This window comes from Schistocerca americana, chromosome 2 (assembly GCF_021461395.2).
Source record: "Schistocerca americana isolate TAMUIC-IGC-003095 chromosome 2, iqSchAmer2.1, whole genome shotgun sequence".
NCBI classification, from domain to species: Eukaryota; Metazoa; Arthropoda; class Insecta; order Orthoptera; family Acrididae; genus Schistocerca; species Schistocerca americana.
Genome location: NC_060120.1, coordinates 272,333,712 through 272,351,040, shown reverse-complemented (window position 1 = coordinate 272,351,040; position 17,329 = coordinate 272,333,712).

Here is a 17,329-nt window from a genome sequence, read left to right as displayed (position 1 = left end):
CATTACAAAAATACAACCATTGACCAGCGGCGCACATTTCTTGCAGCGTTGTACAAAGCATTCGGCTTATCCGCTGTGAAAATACTACACTTAACGCTATTTTAAAATTTACGGTGGATGGCTTCCGTTTATCTACAATGTCAGCATCTATCGAATTATCTTCATGCAAACGTGATGCCTGGATCACTCACTTCCCCTTTTAGGTACGGAGGAAACAAGAGTTCAGTCTTGTGGAAGTCAAAAAAGGAAATGTGGGCAGCCCTTCTTTTACTGATAGCAAACTCTAGAGAAATCTCCACACTTGTTTTTCTTCATCATGCCAACAAAAGAAAAACTCTCCCTTCATAGCTCTATTATCATTCCAGTACTAGTAAACCAGTTGTCCGCTTTCACATTTCGACCTGACTGATATATAGGTTTACACAGTCACAGAACAACATCAAATTGTTTATTGCTCAGTTGGTAAATCCTTCTGGTTGCAACACAGCGTATATTTCCAAATTGTACAGGTAAAATACTTAAGAATCCACACTTAAGAATCCATACTCGTTTGTTTTGATTGATACATATTGGCGAAAACTGTACCTTCCACAGAATCCTTCCAGCTTCTTGCCTACTGTAACATTTTGTCCAAGGGTGTAAGATTTGTGGTAGTTGCGTACAAACACAGTAAATATTTCCCGAATAGCTGTTAGCTTGTCTAATTGTCTCCTTTCATCACGAATAGCGCGACTGTAAAATCTAAGGCTCTCCAGAATAAATTTGAAACGTTTTATGTTCGTTTGCGAGGTGAAATTTTTCAATGCCATCACCATCAGTTCCACACAGATCTTCCAGGCTTTATCTGTTACTTTTGTTAACAACAATTAAAAACAAGAGACTGATGAAGGCTTTCAATTCAATATCATCTATTGATTTTACCCCTCTCTCACGCTGAAATGAGGCTTTGATGCTCTCAAAATTCTGATTGGAATACAAAACTACAATAGACAAATATCGTTATCTATGAGGTAATTACAGCATCACAAATGCTGCTTTGGGTGCACCTATTGGTACAGGTAAATTTCGAATAATATTATGCTCTTCGAACAATATGCTTCGAATTTCTTCAACATTATCTAGTACTTCCCACTCAAAATAATAAAATTCCTATAAAATAACGCAACCAGGCGCAGTGTATTAATCTGATATTTGACGTTCAGACAGCGGACACTGACTATTAAACAGTTCAAACAGAATTTAAGTGCAGTTTACATTCTGTATTAGCTTTGTAATACTTACTACGTTGATAAACAAATAAACTAATCGCTGAAATGAAATACGAAAGGGCACAGTGGATAAAAACGAGCAATCGGCTCATATCTCATCAAGAGAGCATTAGCGTCGATACTGAATCAAACATACAACAATGAAAGGCACACATGAAGTGTATATTTTTAGAATCAGGAAGAGCCAGATGAATTTTATCACGTAAAACAGTAATTGTTTTGAACTCTCATGACATCCAGGACCCACTAACAGCTAAAAATATGCCCAGGACCCTCATGGATGAAAGTTATATTGCAACATCACCAGCCGCTAGGATACGTAAAAACATGTGCTGTGTGTAACGAATAAATTTGAAATTGATGTCGTTAATATTGTTGCAAACATTTGTTCTAGTTAGAAAGGAAGTGTGGAAGTTTGATGAGTTACACTACAGCGAGAGTTAAAAGCCTTTACAATGTATAGAAATGTAAGTATATTTACTGAATATATCGTACAAACGAACTAAGTAGTATGTTTAAATCCTAATTCAATACATGACTGATGGAGGTGTTATAATGTTGAGGGGATACAGTATTAAAGTTAATAAGAAGTTCGAAATTTGTAAATAAGAACCTCGTTTATTTGGTCCTCAATAATCCGGATTTCCGGTTTATCCGGATTCATATTTTGTGTCCCTTGGTATTTTTCTCTTTTTTTTTCTTATAACACGAAGATGTGTAGTCGGTGAGGTACATAGGCTGCTTATCACCAGGCCGGTAATTTAGTCTAGTACTGAGTGATAAGGAACTCGGAGTGTGTGAATGACATTGTTTCTCAAGTATTGTACATTAATATAACGGTGTATTGATGCCCATCAAGTAAGTTGCATAGTAACCACGCCAACAGCACTCCACCACAGCTCATTGTACCTCTGGTGCGATTCTCGACAGGTGTGACACCATCTGGTTAGTGGCGCGTGTGAATGTATCTGCTCTCTCAGCCATCTGTTTGTTTTGCACTGACGAGCCTTCTCTCCTTGAATCATCTAAGCGTGCACATCCCACGCTTCCACCTACAGTTACTACAGTCAGTCTTAAGAAGGTGTACTGGCATTTGTATAGTGCTGAACATTTAGACTTTTTGTATTTAGTAGAATATACATCCGGTTTTCGATTTTCGGTTTTCCAAAATAAAAGTGAGAATTTACGATCGTACTCATAGCTGTACTTCCAGCAGTACTTCATCTCCTGCGTTCCCAATTTTGTAGAAGTTGTCCTACGAAAATTGCAGAAGAAGCACTCCTGGACGAAAGGATATTGTGACGATATTCTTTGGTCACAGCCTGGGGTTAGAGACCCGGTCCGGCACACAGTTTTTATCTGCCAGTAAGTTTCACATCGGCGCACACCCACTGCAGAGTGAACACACAATCTATTTCATAATCTACTGGCACCATAAAAATGTTATGAGGGTTTTTAAAAGAACTCTTTCGGTGCTATCCAGAACTGGCAGCAAAAGGGTTGTGCCAATTTATTATAATGTAGACCAAGTGGGTCTCTCGAAAATGCTATTATCTCATTAACTGTTATCCCCACAAAAAATGTTATTACAGTTGTCGGTAGAACTCTTAGGGTCGTATTAAGAAATGCCGTCAGATCTTTTGTACGAATTTATTACTTTTACATGACAAAAGTGAGTCCCACATTAATTATCTCATATAATGTCATCGTCACAAATAATGTTATTATAGTTTTTGGTAGAACTCTGTGGGTGATATTCAGAACTGTCATCAGAACTATTCTACGAATTTTGCTATATTAGATAAAGTGAGTATCAGATTAAAACAATTATTGTATAAACTATTATCGCCACAAAAATGTTCTTATCATTTTCAATGCAACTCTTCCGGTGCTATCCAGAACTGCCAACAGAACTGTTATACAAATTTATTTTTTCCAAACTGACAAATAATTTTTTACCATACCAAAATTTTGCCGTGTTATTGTTTTCTTCCCGAAATTCTGTAGAACTATTCGTGTTTTGAGCAGGGAAATCTAGAACTATTGCATATATATCAAGAACTGTGAAAAAAATTTATATTTATCGTAAAAGGGGTTCAAACTTCACGGGAAATGCTCATAAGCATTCCTTAATAATGGCAGTTACTACGTAAACAATTACCTGCACAGAATATGTTACTAGTTTTTTCGATAGAACTCTTACAATGCTATCCAGAGCTGGCATCAGAGCATACGAACAGACATTTTTTTTTTTTTTTTTTGAGTAAGAGTGCCCCACAATTAATCAATTACCATACAAACTATTACAACCACAAAAAATGTTATTATGATTATAGATAGAAGTCTTGACGTGTTAACCAGAACTGTTCATCAAAACTGTTGAACGAATTTACTTTTTCTGTGGAGAAAGTGGGTCTAACATCAAAGCAGTTACCGTATAAACTATCATCGCCACAAAAAGATGTTATTGGGATTTTCGATAGAGCTCTTGGTGTTCTGTTCAGAACTGTTGTACGAACTTACTTCTTGCGAAAATTGACAAAGAATGTTTTCGATACGAAAATTTTTTCGAATTTTGTTGTTTTCTTCGTTAAATTCTGCAGAACTATTGAAATTTTGTACAAAGAACTCTAGAACTATGCCATATCTATCAAGAACTCTGAAAAAGATATATATTTCTGAAAAAAAGGGTGCCAACTTCACAGTAAGTGAAAAGATTTTCTCCTTAAATTGCAATTTAATATTGTTTTCGTCGCTAAATTCTGCAGAACTATTGAAATTTTGTACAAAGAACTCTAGAACTATGGCATATCTATCAAGAAATCTGAAAAAAAGTATACATTTGTGAAAAAAAGGGTGCCAGCTTCACAGTAGGAGCTCTTATGGAATTCTTAATTAAGTTGCAATTACCTCTTAAACTATTACCTGCACAAAAAAATTTCACTAGGATTTTCGATAGAACTCTTCACGTGGTGTCCAGAACTGTCATCAGAACTGTTGTACGAATATATTTATATTTTCGGTAAAGAAAGTGTGTCCCATATTAAATCAATTTATCTCAAACCATTATCGCCATAGAAAAATGTTGTTGGGATTTTCGATAGAGCTCTTGGGGTTCTGTTCAGAACTTTCCTCAGAACTGTTGTACAAGTTTAATTTTTACGAAAATTGACAAAAAATGTTTTCGATACGAAAATTTTTTCGAATTTTGTTGTTTTCTTCGTTAAATTCTGCAGAACTATTGAAATTTTGTACAAAGAACTCTAGAACTATGGCATACCTGTCAAGAACTCTGAAAAAAATGTATATTTCTCGAAAAAGGGGTGCTAACTTCACACGACTCTCGGAGTGTAGCTGCAGTGGGGAGTCTGGTGCGTCGCATGGAACACCCCAGGTGTTACATGCTTCACCCACTGTCCCTGCTGTCGAGACATCCTCGCGGGTACTGGGCGAGGTTGGGCCCCCTCTCCCCAAGGGGGGTGGCGGGTTCAGCGGCGTTCGCGGCGCACGAGGCGGAGGGTCAGTGTGGAGGCTGGCCGTGTGGCATCGCCTGCTCTGCCTGTGAGTGGACATGTGGCCGCTCCTTCAGCAAGGTCCGAGCAGGCACACGGGGGGAGGGATTTATTAATTATTGGGAGCTCCAACGTTAGGCGGGTGATGGAACCCCTTAGGGAAATAGCGGAAAGATTGAGGAAGAAGGCCAGTGTTCACTCTGTCTGCTTGCCGGAGGGTCTCATCCAAGATGTGGAGGAGGCCCTGCCGGCGGCGATAGAGAGCACTGGGTGCACCCGACTGCAAATTGTTGCTCATGTTGGCACCAATGTCTCCTGCCGTCTGGGTTCAGAGGTCATCCTCTGTTCGTACAGGCGGTTGGCGGAATTGGTGAACGCGGAAAGCCTCGCTCACAGGGTGGAATCTGAGCTAACTATTTGCAGTGTCATTCCCAGAACCGATCGCGGTTTGGAGCCGAGTGGAAGGCTTAAACCAGAGGCTCAGACGATTCTGCGGAAATATGGGGTGCAAATTTCTCTACCTCCGCTATCGGGTGGAAAAATGTAGGGTCCCCCTGAATATGTCAGGCGTGCAAGGGTAGCGGAGTACGTGCGGAGTGCACATTTGGGTTTTTTAGGTTAGAGAATTCCCTCCCAAGGCCCGACAAGACGCCTCCTGAGATGCGACAAGGTAGTAGTAGGCAAAACGCAACAGGGAATAACAATATTAATGTGGTAATAGTAAGCTGTAGGAGCGTCTACAGAAAGATCCCAGAACTGCTCTCATTAATAAACGGTCAAAATGCCCACTAGTACTACGGACAGAAAGTTGGCTGGAACCAGATGTAAACAGTAATGAAATTCTAAACTCAGATTGGAATGCATACCGCAGAGACAGGCTGGACAGTGATGGGGGAGGCGTGTTTATAGCGACAAAAAGTGCAATAGTATCGAAGGAAATCGACGGAGATCCGAAATGTAAAATAATTTGCGTGAATGTCACGGTTAAAGCAGGCTAAAACATGGTAATTGGATCTCTCTATAGGCCCCCTGGCTTAGCAGCTGTTGTGGCAGGCCGGCCGGTGTGGCCGAGCGGTTCTAGGCGCTTCAGTCTGGAACCGCGCCACCGCTACGGTCGCAGGTTCGAATCCTGCCTCGGGCATGGATGTGTGTGATAGGTTAGTTAGGTTTAAGTAGTTGTAAGTTCTAGGGGACTGATGACCTCAGATGTTAAGTCCCATAGTGCTCCGAGCCATTTTGTTGTTGTTGTGGCAGAGCACCTGAAGGAAAATTTGGAAAATATTTCGAGTAGGTTTCCCGACCATGTTAGAGTTCTGGGAGCAGATTTTAATTTGCCGGATATAGACTGGGAGACTCAGACGTTTATAACGGGTGGCAGGGGCAAAGAATCCAGTGAAATTTTTTTAAAGTGCATTGTCTGAAAACTACCTTGAGCATTTAAACAGAGAACCGACTCGTGGCGATAACATAGTAGACCTTCTGGTGACAAACAGACACGAAATATTTGAAACAGTTAACGCTGGACAGGGAATCAGCGATCTTGATTTCAGCCGTAAATAGAAATATTAAAAAAGGTAGGAAGATTTTTCTGTTTAGCAAAAGTGACAAAAAGAAGATTTCAGAGTACTTGACGGCTCAACACAAAAGTTTTGTCTGAAGTACAGATAGTGTTGAGGGTCAGTGGACAAAGTTCAAAACCATTGTACAATATCCATTAGATTAGTATGTGCTAGGCAAGATTGTAAGAGATGGAAAAGAGCCACTGTGGTACAACAACTGAGTTAGACAACTGCTGTGGAAGCAAAGGGAACTTCACAGTAGTGGGGCAACCTTTGTGCTAGCTCACTCTGCATTGTTGCCAAATGTATTCAAAATGTCGGCGATGACGTCATCCAAGATGGCAGCATGTAGACTCAGCAACAGTGCATGACGTCATCCAAGATGGCGGCTTTTGGCGAGAAAATAGGCCAATTGTGCTACATCCTCTAATCTAACCCTCGAGAAAAGATGGCGGGAAGTTTGAATTTGGGCGGGAAAATAGACCAATTGGTCTACGTCCACTAACCTAAGCCTCCACAAGATAAAATGGCGGGAAGTTTGAATTCCAACAGGATAATGCATGCAAAACCATACTTGTCTTTATTATCATTTATTATTATTTATTATTATTGACCTGTCTCCACTAGAAAATTCCCTCCAAATTCTTATTCCAACACGATTATCGCTGCAAAGCCTTACTTTTGTTTATTATTATTCTTTATCATTTATTACTAACATTGATTATCATTCATTGACATTTATTATTATTATTATTGTTATTATTATTATTATTTATTATAGGCCTAACTCCACTAGAAAATTGCGCCAAATTCAAATTCCAATGCGATAATGTCTCGAAAACTATACTTCTGTTTATTGTTACCATTTATTATTTGTTCAAGATGTCCGATTTTCTCGGCGAGAAAGCCATTTTCCTTACATCCATAACAAAAATCTATCAGAAGTTCAAATCCAAACACCCTAATCGATCACACGTACGAACTCTCTCCGTCACTTATCTTTCTTCACTGGTAACCTATCAGAATCGTGTCAAACAATAAACTGCACTTATACTAACCTAAGTCACATCCTTTGATTTTGCAGGGGGGGGGGGGGGGGGGGGAAGGGACTGAAGACTTTATTTCAAGCAGTACGGTCATCACTTGTTCTCCAGCACTATCAGCACACATCTTTGATATCGCAGTGCAGTTGCCACGACGTCCGCGCTCCAACTGGATTAGTTCAAATCCTCGGCACCCCCTGGCCAGCGCGCGGATCCACTGCCGACGCCTGTCACGTGAGGCGGCCGCTCGCGCTGGACTGCCGGTACGCTGGGGTCGAGCCCAGCGATCGCTCCTACGTTGTAAACATGTTTTCGCTAGACACGCTGGAACTTGCCGAGTTTGATGTCACAGTGATCCCTTGTCCTCTCACCACGTGTATTCGTCACCTCCGCACGTTTCCCGCCAAAATTGTTTGCCTCGGAGCTGAATCACGCAACGGTTGGCCGTTCCCTGCCACACTTTTGTTTTGCTGGCCATATTCAAACCTGTCGATGCCAACTGCTCACCATCCACCACGTGTCCTTGTGCGAGCGAGAATGCAGTGCTACACTTTTTGCAGGAAAGTTTGCGCTACGTCAGCTGTTGTTCTGTGTTCTAAAATTGCCTGTAAATGTAACCATGGCATATCCAGTCACCTCCACATTCGGAGAGCGCTTGCTCTGTTTTCTGTATCTCTATGTACATGCACACCTTGCGGACGCCTCCCAGGACCCGGTCCCATCGGCTGGTGGAACACACTTCGATCATAGTATACTTGTCCGGAAGTAACGCGTGCTTGGTCCACCCGCAAACCCTATCACGGATGCTGCGTGTGGTGGATCCGCCTCCCGGACTCAGCTCCGGATATATAGTACACAGCAGATCCACACTCAAACACTAACTCGGGGATTGTATACTGTAGATCTGCATTCGAATACAGCTTCCTACATTGAGCGAGGCGGATCCACCTTTAAGCACTACACCGTGCACGGCGTATTGTGGACCCGCGTCTGAAGACCGCTCTCGATACAACTCACGGCGGATCCACAATCGAACATTAACCCTACACTACCGCCAGTCCTGGGAGGCTTCCGCGAGGCGTGCATGTACATAGAGATACAGAAAACAGAACAAGCGCTCTCTGAATGTGAAGGTGACTGGATACACCTAGCTTACATTTACTGGCAATTGTAGAACTCAGAACGATAGCTTATGTCGCGGTCGCATGGATGGATCTGACATAAAATCGAAAGAAATGCGAAAACTGACTAGCGCATAGGTATAAACTAACCTAATATACACCGAAATGCGGTGAAAATGAGAACGTACTAGCTTATGTTCTGGTTCGCAGGGGGGACTTTGTACATGGCAACAAGAGGAATGTAGGTAAACGATGACATCGAAGTGAGCGGAATAAGGAAGGTAGTCAATTTTTTCTCGTTGAGTTCGTATTATAGTGTATGTCTACTGAGGTAGCGGTGGTACACGCGAGTTGAATACTGTATTTGATGCTTTTCGGGAGGACACAGAATCATTCACATCTAAACTTACTCACATCTGTGTTATATGATAACAGGGAGTGTATGGGATGATCGATTGAGACAGAGCTGCAACTAGGTACGATTCAAACGTTGACTCATTTATTCTAGAGAAGGACAAGTAGTTGAAGGTCGATTTTTTCCCAGTATTCTATTTGGACGCTTTAGTCACGTTATATAGCCTGCGTTCTAGTCGTATGCGGCTACGTGTTCCGTATGGGGTTTAAAGCACTGTCTACTTGCGATCGTTAATGGTGAATCCGTCTGTCATCAGAGGACTTCCATCTAATGTGTGATGAAAGTTGACACATTCCTCTAAACGCACTTTGATTTACGCGGTCCCCGCCCTGTCGCATGCTTGGTGTAAAATCGAGACTTCGGCGTCATAACTAAGTTAGCTGTGGGTATTTGTGAGGATCTGTAATCATTGTGTACACACTTACCCGACAGATGGGTGTTTACAGACTTGGACGCTGCTGTTATGCTGTTATGCGTATCTGTTTGCTTGTAGAATGTACCGGCTGCTAATAACTATCATTTTTATATAGACCTGATGGAGTAATAGTATAATTTATGACTCGTGATCGGATGTGATCATTGGACACTAGACGTGTCCGCAGGGCTATAATTGGCTCGTATCATAGAAAGGAAAAGTTTTACGATTGGGGGGATATAGCTCAGCGTAGGGGAACTGGGGAGAAGGATGTATGTCTGACAGGACGGAAAAGTAAGCGATCTAAGGTTATCACCCGTTTTTAAGTGCTGAACGTTCTAGTCTTGGGAGTGTGTGTGTTTATGTTCTCTCTCTCTCTCTCTCTCTCTCTCTCTCTCTCTCTTACTGGAATCGTCGATGCACCGATCCTGGACTCTAGAACAATGCTTTACACATGATAGATTGGATGATTTACTTAAAAATGTGTCGAACTACGTAGTGTATAAATATCGCTCCATTCTTGTTCATCTTAACAGTATGCTATTAAATTAAGGCACTTTGAGATCTGTTACTATAGATCGATATGGTGCGCTAAGCTCCAAGACTTGGTTACATTTCGAGAAATGTAGTGCACTTAGAGGGGTTAGGACTAGGAAAGGTCTATTCAGTCAAGAGAGGTTGAGTGTAGCTGTATTCGTCTGCTCGGTTGAGGAATAATTGGGTAGGGATGTTGCGGGGTAGGTTGGTCAATGCCGAGGTGAGGATGGTCTTTTAACATAAGAGGGCGAGATAGCTCTGTGACCGCCATACGCAGAGAGATTGATCGAGTACTATGCGCGAGGTCTTAGAAATATGTATAGCGTTGTCCGGTATTCTGTGATCGTTTTTATGTGTTCGAGAATTAAGTGTGAATGGACGTGCTGAGCAGTCATCTATGAATGTTCGCAATGATACTTGCAAAGTAGAGGACGTATGGTTTAGCTATGATACTGAAATTAGGAAAAGCTGTCACATGATTGGCTAGTGTTGGACTTACTGTAAAATTTTTCGCGATGTCAGCTGTGATGTATAATAAAACAGTAGATCGGTGGTGTCTTACCCATCGCTTCTATGCATTGGGTAGGACATAATGATTGACTGACAATGCTTGATTGAGTTGGGGGACAAATTTTGCTTGATGGACCACAACTTCCGGGGTTGCTAGCACCGAAAACGGTGATCCCATACTTTGTGCAAAAATTACCAATCACTAGAAATGGAACGCTGAGTTATAAACTATTCGCTCACTGCGATACATGAGTTTAAATGTAGAGGTGGTCAATCACTATCGAGGGAAACCACCACAACGCCACCAGGCTCTTCTAGTTTCCTTGTGTTGTGGTTGTCCTTTATTTAAAATCATTCACTGTAATCCTATCGACTGTAAGAATATGATTTACAAGGTGCAAGGTATAGTTTCCTATGAGAGGCCATGCATCAGTCCGTGTTAATGTCTGTTTAGAATCAAACACTGACTTCGAAGTCGTGGCAGAAAGACGAAATGTTCGTCAGTGTCCAAAAGCATGTTAGAAAACACTGTTCGAACAAGGGTCAGAGGCTGCTTCTCATTCGCTTAGAGTATGGGTGATCAAAGTTTGAAGTGGTCTGTGCAGCGTATGTATATTTAATATGATCTTGTTCATATAGGCAGCTGCAGTTTGAGGTGACTGACTTGGTGAGCTGTTAGGAATTCTTGGATGGTTGCACTCTGAGTTATTCAGGGAGAGTATTGTGAATTCGGTTTGTCCTCGCTGGAGGGGGATCGCATTGGTGCCTTTGTGACTTGTAAATATGATGAGCTTTTGTAGTTGGTAATTTTTTTCATTGTTTGATGGTCGAGGATAAAGATGATTGGGTGTTGACGATCTGTTGCACTTGTATCTAGTCTGGGACGCACTACATTGCGCTCATTTCCGGCGAATGGTCAAAACAAGATCCTGTTGCAGTAACTGAAGTCGTCCTGTTTCTTTATAGGCTGCAGAAGGTAATAGATATGTCTTTCTCCGACTTAAATTGCAGAGATCAGATGGGTGAAGCTAAATGCATACTCATCTATGCTTAGAAAGGGAGAATGCTTTTTTATTATTAAGTGAGTTTTGGCAGGAGTGAATATGATTTTATATATGTGAGTGTTTAAGAGTTGTGAGTGGAAATTGTCAGTGAAGGGTGAATGACGTCGGGTTCTCTGACTGGGGGAGACACTGTTTACATGTCCTGATGGGGATGCAAGGAAGGGGGGAGAGGGGGGATAGAGATCTGCGCTATTCAGGAGTCCATTTGTGCACTGTATGTCGTTAGACAATAGCTGGAGAGTAGGTATAGAGAGAGCCCACTTCAGCATGCTGGTCCTGGAGCTGAGTGGATGGCTGTTTAGATGGACAGATATGTCGCTTTGACATGCCGCCACTGGCGCTCGGACGCTCGCTTTGTATGGCGCTGTGGAATTAGTTTGAGCATTTAGTACTTGGTTTGGTGGTTATTGGATTAAGAACTGTAATATTAAAGGTCATGTCCTCAGCGGGACCTCTGTGTAATTGAGTAAGAGTGTTTACGTATTTGAAGATATGTTTCGCGATAGGTGACATTAAGTTGATGGCGCAATTTAGCTACCACTGTAAAAAATAGCTGTCTGCTGCTGAAAGAAAGAAAGAAAGGGGTGACCTTGCCCCCAGACCTGATGAATGAGTTATTAGATAAGAGCAAGTGATAGTTGTTGACTGATGCTATGTTCAAATGGCTCTGAGCAGTATGGGACTTAACATCTATGGTCGTCAGTCCCCTAGAACTTAGAACTACTTAAACCTAAGTAACCTAAGGACATCACGCAACACCCAGTAATCACGATTCAGAGAACTGATGCCATGTGTTCTGATATAGGAGTCTCTAAACGGCTGGGCGAGATTTTTTTATGTGGAAATTTATGCAATCTATAGATAGTGATATACGACCACTAGTGACAACAGTTAAGGGCGGAAAAATAGGTCCAAATCGAGCGCTGGCAGAACGTTGAGGCAATGGTAATAATATTTAATTAAAGGTGGAGGTGGTAAATATGGACCAGGCTTTGAATATTGGTGTGAGTGTAGTATGTGCTTGAAGCTCTGTATAAATTGATTGATGGACATGGTTTGTGGGGTGATATATGAGCATCAAGATAGGGTTGAGGAAGTTTGTGTATATTGATGGTGGGACGGGTGTGAGGTTAGGTGCAGTGGGAGGAGCAAATTAGATCTTATTTTTTTAAAAAATGTTGTCAAGTAAGAATAATATTAAGAAGGTTTTAGATGGCTGGTCATGCGACGAAGCCAGAGCAGGGATGTGTTTAGTTAAAGGGCCGTGTTATGTCGTGTCAGGAGCAATGCGCAGTGTGTCATAGGAGGTAAAGACATGTGCTGCTGCTATGATGTGTCTAGCGTATGGAGGCTGCGCTTTGGAATTATGCTACGTCGATATAAAGTTGACTTTCACCCGTGTTCGGTGGTCACGGCTTGGGGTTGTGGCGGATCGCGGTCCTGGACGGACGTATGTGTGTGCTTTGACAGCTGACGAGCGCATTGACCGCGCCAACTCACGCTTGTGGAAGCCGAGCAGGGGCTGTGTGAGATCTGAAATCAGACGAATGGGTGACTTCATGATCCTGTGGGCAGAATGTGGAGAGGGGGGGGGGGGTACCTGCGCACGTCTGTTGAGTTATTTTGCGAGCGGATCTGCAGGCTCTGCTATGCGTTATTAGGATAGTTTACGAGTACTGAGCTTATCTACACATCTGTGTGAAGAATTATTTAGTAGCAGGTTGCTATAGTGTGTACTGACATTATGATTGGGTGCGTGTCTGTGGACTGTGCAACATGACCCAGGGCACATCTGGGTGGGTGTTTTGTGATAGCGTGATAGATATACTGTATGGTTAAATAAGTTGTTCGAAAAAATAAATAGAGTGTTCTCAATGATTGCACGCGCTTGCAGCGCAGATCAGAGTGATTGGTTTTCCATCACCATATTGGTTGCATGCGAGTAGTAAATGTTTTCCCGGCCACGTTAATCATGTGTGTCTACATCTACATCTACGTTTATACTCCGCAAGCCACCCAACGGTGTGTGACGGAGGGCACTTTAAGTGCCACTGTTATTACCTCCCTTTCCTGTTCCAGTCGCGTATGGTTCACGGGAAGAATTACTGCCGGAAAGCCTCCATGCGCGCTCGAATCTCTCTAATTTTACATTCATGATCTCCTCGGGAGGTATAAGTAGGGGGAAGCAATATATTCGATACCTCATCCAGAAACGCACCCTCTCGAAACCTGGACAGCAAGCTACACTGCGATGCAGAGCGCCTCTCTTGCAGAGTCTGCCACTTGAGTTTGCTAAACATCTCCTGTCACGCTCACCAAGTAACCCTGCGCCGCTCTTTTTGGATCATTCCTATCCCCTCCATCAACCCGATCTGGTACGGATCCCACACTGATGAGCAATACTCAAGTATAGGTCGAACGAGTGTTTTGTAAGCCACCTCCTTTGTTGATGGACTACATTTTCTAAGGACTCTCCCAATGAATCTCAACCTGGTACCTGCCTTACCAACAATTAATTTTATATGATTATTCCACTTCAAATCGTTCCGCACGTATACTCCCAGATATTTTACAGAAGTACAGTGTCAACGAGCTATGGGCTATTCTGACAATAGACGTGAAGGAAGGTCCAGACCTGAGATGCCAGCGTTATACATGAGAAGAACAATGCAGCTTTGACATGTGTCAGAGGAGAGTGCCCTTTCTTGTCGGCTGTCACGGGCGCTCGGAAGCTGAACTTGGGTGGAGGCTCTGGAACCCCCTCTCCCACCGACCGCACGCGCGCGCGGCCTGCCTTGGAGCGTAATCTAAGGCGCATAGGCGATATCAGTTTCTCCGGTGTTAGGCGCGAATGCGACTGTGTTGAGGTCATGTTTGGGGCAGGCCGAGCAGAGACTTTTGGTCAGTTTGGCAGCTGGGGGTGTTTGGGCGCGTCTGTTGCACTATTTAGCAAGCGTGTCTGTGCACTGTGCTGTGCTTTATTTGGAGACTTTAAGAGTACAGAGCTTGTCTGCTGATATTGTGTACTGCATTATTTAAGAGCTGTTTGCTATTGTGTGGTGAAATTAGGAGTTGTTTACGTGTTTGTGGCCTGTGTCAGATGACCACAGTCGGATCAGTGTGGGTGTTTTGTGACAAATGTACTCCACAACTAAATAAAAGGGCTCCAAATAAATAGAGTGCAGTCCTTCCTTACTTCCCCAAGCAGCACAGCGCAGTCTGAGTGGTTTTTGCGCAAAAACTGCAATCTGGTCAGACTGTGAGTGAGTCAACAAATAACTGGACAAATTTATCTGTAGAGGAGTTAGAGGTGTGGATTGGAATGAATATCTTGATGGGTGTGGTTGTGTTGCCATGTGTAGTGCACTACTGGAGTTCAGAACCTGCCTTATGTCAGCCTTACATATCGAAACCTATGAGATGAAAAAGTTTTAGAAAGATATGTCCCAAATAAATAAAGTACACTCTTTCCACCTTCCATCAGCCTATGGACTGAAATTATTTCCGAAAATTAGTTGTTGTTTGACTATTTGGACGTAAATGTTTTACATTATTTACGAGCGTTTCGCATGTCTGTAGGCTGTGCTATGAGTTATTTCTAACTGTTAACAATTAGCAAGCGTGTGTCTAGAGCATTATAAATGAGTTATGTAGGAGTGTTTTCCAGGTCTGTATGGTGTGGAACATGTCGGTGTGATACATATACTTCATTCCTAAATAAAGTAAATTGGTTCCTCCATCAATGGGCCTAGTGCAGGGTGAGTCCTTTTACCCGAAAAGTATAGGAAGTGGTTGAGTGCTGGTGGCTTTGTTTAGTGGTAATGAGCTTCGTTTGCAACAATTTTCTTAGTTTGGTGGCGGAAGTGCAAGTGAGCTTTGTTTACTGGCAGATTTCAAACTTGGCGCTGGTTCCTAGGAGGAAGTGGCGGTCGGCTAGCTGAGGTTAGTACAAGTACCCTTTCTTTGAAGCAATTTTGTTAGGTTGGTAGAGAAAGCGGAAGTGACCTTTCTTTACTGCCAGAATTTAAATTTGGTGCTGGTTCCTAGGAAGAGATGGCTATCTGGTCCTCGAAAAGTAGTTGAAATTAGTTAGTTGAACACCTTTTCACACATATATGAAATTGTAAATTGAATTATTTAATATGATTAAAACCAAAATGGAATTAAGTACTTAGGTAATTGATAGGTTAGATGAGCGATGTGGGAGTTAGCATATTTACAGAAGACTATGTCCGTCGCGTGTGCGGAGGGTGTGAGACACAAGCGGGGCGGAAGCACAGCAATTGTACAGTTATAATGCGCGCGCGCGAGAGAGTCAATTAGCGAGCGTTCTAGTGCCGACCAAACATGCTGTTATACAGTCATGGCAGTTACCACTGTCGAGCAAACTCTGCCGCCAAAAGTGTAGCACTGCGTTCTCGCTCGCACAAGGGCACGTGGTGGACAGTGAGCGGTCGGCATCGATAGGTTTGAACGTGCCCAGGAAAACAACTTTGGCGCCAAAAGTGTGGCAGGGAACGGCCGACCGTTGTCATTCAGCTCCGAGGCAAACAATTTTGGCGGGAAACGTGCGGAGGTGACGAATACACGTGGTGAGAGGACAAGGGACCACTGTGACATCAAACTCGGCAAGTTCCAGCATGTCCAGCGAAAACATGTTTACGACGTGGGAACGATCGTTGGGCTCGCCCCCAGCGTACCGGTAGTCCAGCGCGAGCGGCCGTCTCACGTGACAGACGTCGGCAGTGGATCCGCGCGCTGGCCAGGGGGTGCCGAGGACTTGAACTAATTCAGTTGGAGCGCGGATGTCGTGGCGACTGCACTGCGATATCAAAGATGTGTGCTGATAGTGCTGGAGAACAAGTGATAACCGTACTGCTTGAAATAAAGTCTTCAGTCCCTTCCCCCCTGCAAAATCAAAGGATGTGACCTAGGTTACTATAAGTGCAGTTTATTATTTGATACGATTTTGATAGGTTACCGGTGAAAAAAGATAAGTGATGGAAAAAGTTCGTACGTGTGATCGATTATGGTGTTTAGATTTGAACTTGTGATAGATTCTTCTTATGGATGTAAGGAAAATGGCTTTCTCACTGAGAAAATCGGACAACTTGAATAAATAATAAATGATAATAATAAATAGGATTACAGTTTTCGAGACATTATCGCGCTGGAATTTGAATTTGGCGCAATTGTCTAGTGGAGGTAGGCCTATAATAATAAATAATAATAATAATAAATAATAATAATAATAATAATAATAATAATAAATGATAATAAATGAGAATAAATGACAATGAATGATAATGAATGATAATAAAGACAAGTACGATTTTGCATGCATTATCCTGTTGGAATTCAAACTTCCCGCCATTTTTTCTTCTGGTGGCTTAGGTTAGTGGACGTAGCCCAATTGGTCTATTTTCCCGCCAAAATTCAAACTCCCGCCATTTCTTCTCGAGGGTTAGGTTAGTGGACTTAGCACAATTGGCCTATTTTCCCGCCAAAAGCCGCCATCTTGGATGACGTCATGCGCTGTTGTCAAGTCTACATGCCGCCATCTTGGATGACGTCATTGCAGCCATCTTGAATAAATTTGGCAACAATGCAGAGTGAGCTGGCACGAAAGTTGCCCCACTACTCTTCACAGCAAACATAAACATAGCCAAAGGCTGGCAGGCAAACAAAAATTACATGAAGAGAAATGTAGTGTGAGGAGGGCTATGCGAGAGGCGTTCAATGAATTTGAAAGTAAAGTTCTATATACTGACTTGGCAGAAAAATCCTAAGAAATTTTGGTCTTATGTGAAAGCGGTAGGTGGATCAAAACGAAATGTCCAGACACTCTGTGATCAAAATGGTTCTGAAACAGAGGATGACAGACT